The sequence below is a fragment of the Nothoprocta perdicaria genome, unplaced genomic scaffold (assembly GCF_003342845.1).
Source record: "Nothoprocta perdicaria isolate Ctin4 unplaced genomic scaffold, notPer1 scaffold_30, whole genome shotgun sequence".
Classification (NCBI taxonomy): Eukaryota; Metazoa; Chordata; class Aves; order Tinamiformes; family Tinamidae; genus Nothoprocta; species Nothoprocta perdicaria.
In genome coordinates this window covers 1,656,020-1,663,165 of record NW_020455533.1, presented here as the reverse complement: position 1 = coordinate 1,663,165, position 7,146 = coordinate 1,656,020, and the positions used below count along the sequence as shown (strand labels likewise).

Sequence of the window (7,146 nt, the reverse complement as noted above, 5' to 3'; positions counted from 1 at the left end):
ATATGTGCAGGAGCTGGTGGAGCACAGGCAGTTTTGCTAATCACACTGCATGCAAAAGGAGAAAGACAAAGGGAACTAGTAATGCTTAGACTAGCATTGGGGAAATAATTAAGCATGAATGAAATATTGTATGTGGATTTGAAATGAATGTGAGGCATTCTTGGAAACAATTGTGCTGTTTCAGTTGTGCTGCTTTCTCCCCTAAGTTTCACAAAGTAATTTGCATGTCATTTAAGTAAACACCATAAATTATTGCAAACTTTTTGTTTTTATTTACATAAAACAGAATACTTATTTCCATTGTTGGACTACCTGATGGGACTGAAAACTCAGAGGTCCTTGACAGGAAACTTGTCTCTACCCAAAATGTTTGCTTTGTCGTGCATTGGTGAGCCAGAACGAAGGGACCTCGGCTTCCGTCTTGCCTTATGTAGGCTGTTAGTCCTCTGTAGATGTAATGGACACATAGGATCAGATTTGTGAGCTGAGACGAGCTGAGGATTGGTCAAAGCTGCTTGCATAGCCAGGGCTTCATGGCCCTTGAAAATGAGCACAGCCTCAGGGCTTCTAGATTGCTGGGATGTTCATCGGCCAAACCAGCTTCTTCTGGGAAAGCTTAGTTGCTGGGTAGCTAGGAGCACATGGCTAACACCAACAGCAGCTCTACAGGCACAAGGGCGCTCAAGTCATGTCAGAGCCTGGGCAGCCTCTGCACACCGGGATGCGGGAACGCTGCCTGCTTGTGTTTCTCTGTGATGATTTCTCTGCTTCTCTTAGAATTCATATGAGGTTTAACTTCAACAACCGTAACTTACAAGGCCTACACTCTTCTTTCCTGGTACTCCTATTGTTTTCTCTTCCAGGTCACTATTCTCCGTCCCACCAACTTGATTTCACCTCTGCTGAAGTATTGGCATTCCTACTTGACCATTTATTTCAACTTCTTTCTCAGACTCCTTCTCAAACACACTTTTTCCTTTCACCTCACCAGAGGGGTCAACAGTGGCCAATTCAGAGCCCTTCACCCGCATACATTCAGATAATTAAAAAGAAATCAAATTATTCAAATGCAAGTCCTAATCCACTAAAAGGGGATCAGAATATAGCCTAAAAAGACGCACATCCTTTTACAGGAACAAATTAGGCAATGAAAAATAGGTATGAGTACCATCATCTTAATAAACAAGGGACCTAACTACCTGCAAAAGAATGAATTGCACATCTAGCATGACTTTTACTATCTTGGTGGTAAGATGGTAAAAGATCAGTCTAGTTTCTAACCTATAAAGATTGTCTGCATTGGTTTCTTCCACAGAACTTTTATTTCTTTGCTCTCTCCATGCTCTTTGCTGTCTAAAAAGATCCCTATATTTTCCTGCTTTCTAACACAACTCTAACTGCTTTTCCCCATGCTCCATTATTAAAACATGTCCAACGCTTCAAATTGTAAACCATGTGAACTCATGATGAAATAAATGCTCTCTTCACAGAAGGACATACTGTAGTTTTAATTTCTATGTCTACTCTTTGTCTTCAACCCTCCAAATTCAACCCTTTCCTCATTTTAGATTTGAAGGTATTTCTTTTCATGGGCTGAGCACTTAGTGGAGTCCTAAGATTGGTTTTACCACAAAGCAAGTAAAAATGACTGAGTCTAACTCATGATTCCCAGATATCACTAGGGTGTGCTGTAGATCATGGAATTTCAATAAAGCACAGTTGTTAATAGGGAAAAATCTAGCTGCTATACTAAATATTTTAAATTAATTGCAAACACAGACTACAATAAGGCAAATTCATTTTAAAACAACATGCACACTCAAGAGAGGCAATATAACAATTTTAAACATTTTTGTTACACAGGCTTGGCAAACATAGTGCACAATTGGTACACAATAGAAGAACTCACTAAAGTTAGGCAGACAATCACAGGCCTAAATTGCACGTGGATAAGTAAAATTGAGGAACACAGTCCAATGAGAACCGAAAAGTGGGGTTAGAACCAATGTATGTAACAAGCCAAGCCACAAGCAAAATAAGACTCATAATGCCAACTTTGCTTGATACAAATTTATGATATTTTTGAAGTCACTGTGCAATAGTGATTGAAGTCACTATTATTGAAGTCAGGTAAGGCCTGAGTAGTAATGAAGCTAAATAGGCTGAATAGTAATTATTTATATCGATTAAAGTATATGAACAACAGAGCTGCAATTCCCGGTGAGATAACAGCAGAACGGAACCCAATCTCTCACAGGAGCCTGCATCTGCCCAATACCAGACATTTAATCAACAGGATGGAGAGAGACTGGCCAGGACAGGGACCTGCAGCCTCTCAAAGAGGTTTCTGGCTTGTGGCTTCCACCCAGTCCCAACCCTCTTCCTAAGGGCTGGGAACCTTGCGGGTACATTGTGGGTACGCTGCCTTGCTGCAACATACATACAACAAGACACTCAACTCTGGGAAATCTGCAGCAGCTTCCAGCTCTTGCACATGTAACATCAAGTTTAGGAAAGAAACCTAAACCTGGCATGTAACCTTTCTGACTACCAGCTCTTGGTGTAGTGATCAGCAGTGAGATAAAGAATCCTGCAGAATAAGAATCCTGAGTCACAAGTGCTTTTAAGCACATGCTTAACTTTAAGCATACATTTATACTCAGAAACCAGCACAGACTTAAGAACAGTTTTCAAATCAAGCACCTATTTCAGAACAAGCTCAAAGTTAATCATCTACTGCACTGAGGCCAAACCTGCTAAGATGCACTAGCTATCATAGCTAGTGGTAACAGCAAACAGAATTACCACATGATGCTTCAACAGGCTGTATGAGCTGGGTTTGGTATCTTACACCATGAACCATGTATTCCTTATTATAACCATTTGTATTAATATTTGTTTACTAGAGAACTCCAATCAGGGCCTTATTGTGTTAAAGAATGTACAAGCATAGGAAAATGGGATGGCTTCTATAATGAGTGTATCACAAGGCCCACTGCCATAATTAACATTGATTAGCATTGATGCAAACAGCATGGGAAGACAAAGATTGAGCCAATCTGGGGATGAGGTTGCCTCCTCACTTTGGGTAGCTCCTCTGGTTCCCAGCCAGGCTGTTTCCAGTGGGAAGCTCCAGTGCCTTAAGCTCCACTCTGCAGCTCCCATGAGCTCATTCTGGGGACATGGGATTCGAGGAGGTGTCTTTGCCACTTACAAATCCAGTCTCTGCTATTGCAGGCAACCACATCACATAATCCTGCCCTTAAACTTCAAACCATTTTCCACTTGTTCTTCCTGCTCAGGCCATACAGAGTAGCTGTTGAAACATTGGATTGGATATCCCTACACTTAAATACAGAACGAAAACCCGCTATTTACTGTAGCAGATCAGTATCAGCGTGAAATGCAATGCCTAGATATGACCTGAAGTCAGGCTTCAGAGTATGTAAATCAACTGAAATGAGAAACCAGTACTGAATCTGTTGCTAATTTTTGAGCTGGATATTCTCCCTTGCTCCCCCAGACACTCTTCCTTGCATTTATTACTCCTCCCCAATCCTGTTGCGAAACCATCTGCTTACAGCCACCACAATCAGTTCTGATCAAAAGGGACAGTTGGCAATCTCTAGCTAGTTAATGTCTTAGAAAAAGCACCCTCACACTCCCCCCCCCAAAAAAAAGAAGAAAAAACAGATTCATTCTAACTGAAATCTGAGAAGAGTGACCTTAATGGACATGAGATGTGGAGCTGCATGCAATAACTTTCCTCCCTCTAACATACTACCCTTGCTGGATCTATAATTATCATACGCATCTTCTCATCCTAGGCCCATGATATTTTCTCAGATTTGCCTTAGATAATTTCCCTTCCAACTGTAGGAAAAAAAAAGGGGGGGGGGGGGGCGCTGACAGCTCTGTAATGCCAGCAGGAAAAGGTAACATTTTGAAATGGATAGTGTGAAATTACAGGGTTTAATATTTTGATCATGTTCATTAAATACCTTCATTAACTAAATGAGATTCCTGAAACTTTCCTGTGAACTATATTCTCCCCCTGCACATTTTTATTGTATTACCTAAAGAAATACAGCAACCTTGAATTTCACTTTCCTATCCAGTGCCATTTAAAATATATCCACAGAAAATATATTAACACTGGAAGTTTTGTTGAGCTCCACATGACATCACTGTTGTCCCAGTCTTACCTACAGTCTTGAATATCCTCAGACTTTGCATCTGTCTGGAAAATTGTCCCTTGCATTAAATTAAACATTCATGTAAATGTTTGCAGGATTATACTGTACCCATAATTTCAAACACACAGAGGACATGTCTGTGAGCACAACTGTAGTTACGTTCTAATGTTTTGCTACATTTTGCTTTTCTTGTATTTTTTCAACCTTATTTTTTTAAAGGTACTTCCTGTAGTTTCATTCACAGGGAAATGAAAGACAATTCTATAAACCCTAAAAGTAAGCTTAGATCTGCTAAGAAGTTCATCATTTTACTCGCAGACTTTGACCAGTTGTTCTTGTCTGCTTTAGATTTGACACCCCTGAGAGCTACAGGCATGACTTATAAAAATAAATAATTGCACAGTCAGAGTGATGAGCATTTTTTTTTAACTTTGCCAAAATACTGTCCAGGATACTTAGAACTGGCGGAGATTTACTTTTGGCCTTTTTTATCACTCATTTCTAATAGTGTGGTTGATTTACATTATTCACACATTTGGAAAGGTAATGTCCAAACACACTTTTCCCCTTTTACTTCTCACAGGATTGCTCATTACATTTGTTAAGCTATTTAATTCTCAAGGATCTACTGGAGATACAGTGAGGACCCCCTGAACACCAGTTAAGAATAAACCTGTAATGAGAATAAATTACACACACATATCAATTGCTACAAGTCTTGTACGGAATGAAACCTTTTTACATAAACATCTGCTGCAGAAATAACTCTGATACATTAATAAAAGTCCTCCCCACCCAAATCGAACAAGGGAAGTGTAACAGTTAGCAGATGAGTTAAAAGAATAAACCTATTAAATAAATAAATTTGCTCTACACCAATTTATGTCACTGTGGTACTTAAGGCGAAACCTTTTAAAGGACTAGATTTACTGTGCATACAGATCTCCACTGGGTATGTGTAATTATGCAAAGAAAAGGCATTACTTTTAAAGTGGATGAATGGGTGATACTTTTTGATTTACTGCTCGAAACAGAAAAATGGTAATGGCATGAAATAAGCATTTGCAAAACCGTTTTGGCAGACAGAAAATGTTTGATTTACCTAGGGCATCCATCAGGTTCTGTATTTTAGATCAAAGTAGATAAATGGAAAGGCAAATGGAAATTTGGAAAAAAAAATACTCCATTTCTGTCAACCCTGCAAGGAAGTTAAATGTTTGGAGGAAGGGAAAAGCCCCAGGCACTTTGGATGGAAGGATGTCACAATTCATCACTGATTTCACAACCACCATTCTGTATATTTACCTGGAAAGGTGAGAAATTCATGGAAGTAACTGAAACAGTTTCATTTGGGTCTGATTCTGAGAGAGGATTTGAAGAGGTGGCAAAGCTCAGCACTTCCAGCTAACACTGGAGATCAGATAGTGGATACCCTGGACCATATTTTCCTCTCCTTACTCCAACCTTACTTACTATCTTTTTCTTCTAGCTTGAATTCACACTAGTGAGGAAAACATATTCCAGTCAAGACATTCTTCCGAAAATTGAAATCTTTGCTGCCTTCTCAGATCCGTTCAAAACCTGTGCAATAGGAAATCACACTCAAGGTAGGATAAGGCTTTCTGGACAACTCTTCATGACAAGTCAGAAGATGAAAGAACCAAAAACTATTTTCTTTCCATGGCAGAATTTTTCCTTGAACTTCCCAGTGAAAAGCATATTTCTAGGTGTGCCATATTCCTGTTCTGCATTTTACAGGCTGAAACTTAGCCCATGAGCTGTGCAGTATATGCACTGTGTCCAGCCTCCTAAAGCATTATCAGACCTGTGGTACATGTGTTGTGCAGATGGTCCGAACATGCACAGGAAACAAAAATGTGGACACATCCAAGTTGCTGTGCTTGTACACACCAACAGGATTGAGCACACACAAGAGACATGGCCTCAGAGGACTTACTGTGAGTGTGCACCCCTTATTCAATGCAGAAGGCATTTTCAGTGTCAGTTTGCTACACATGCACTCTAGAAAGGATCTGCTCACATGCAGAGAAAAGGCTGGGATTACTAGATATCTGGAGATCTTCACTAACGTACAGAATCCTTGAATACTACTTCTGGACAAAATTTCTGCCTACTCTATCAAGAAATAACACAGGTGCCTTGGGCCTTCCCAGAGCTCTCTGCAGTGCTCCACAACATCATAAGCATTAAGAAGAAATTCCATGGGCTACTTCCATATCCACTTATTCCACTGAAGGTCTGCCAAGCTCTTAAGAAGCACTGATGTCTTTTACTCAGGTACGTCAACAAGTCAGCAGGACTTAAAATCTTACACTGTCAAGACAGAACTGACTGCCCACTAGGATATTTCCTTTATTTCATTTAATTCAATAAAATTCAGTGTACTAGTCTTGCCCCATCTCTACGTCGTGCCTATCCTTTGTCATGCTGCTCTGAAACGAGCAGCAATTTGCCTAGACTTCCACATGCATAAATTAAACTCTCAAAATCTAGAAAAATGACTAAAAGACCAGAAAATACAAGATGTGGTTATACATGTAACACCTGAGGTACCTATGTAAGCCGAAAATTTGTGCATATCCAGGGACATCTGAAAGTTGTACACCTTGTCTGTAGGAAAAATCATAGCAAGTTTCCATGCAAGGTATAAAATAAGTGTTAAAATATTGAGCTAGGAGTAAGGACAGACTGTATTTCTCCCCCTGTAATAAATCAGCAGTGCATGTATATATTAAATCCAATCCCTTGATGTGTCCAGTTTCAGTGATAAAAACTTGGTGAGCAGGGCAAAAGTTATTGGGTAGAGATCGATATACTTGCCTGTTGTCCTTGATTGGCAATAATGCAACGTTTTCTCCTTGACTGTAAGAGGTGCTTTTGTGATTTGGGAGCATAAAGAAATTCTGTACTTGACAGATTTACGCAGTAG

The 7,146-nt window shown here is 39.8% G+C and overlaps 1 protein-coding gene across 1 annotated transcript in view; it reads right to left on the bottom strand.

Moving 5' to 3' along the window:
- Window positions 1-265: 265 nt before the first annotated feature.
- The window catches only part of LOC112949917 (uncharacterized protein F13E9.13, mitochondrial-like), a 32,787-nt gene continuing 25,906 nt past the window's right edge, over window positions 266-7,146 (bottom strand). Inside the window, exon 7 of the mRNA XM_026042372.1 lies at window positions 266-446. The gene's annotated coding sequence lies outside the window, so the exon portion shown is untranslated. The remainder of the gene's footprint in view (window positions 447-7,146) is intronic.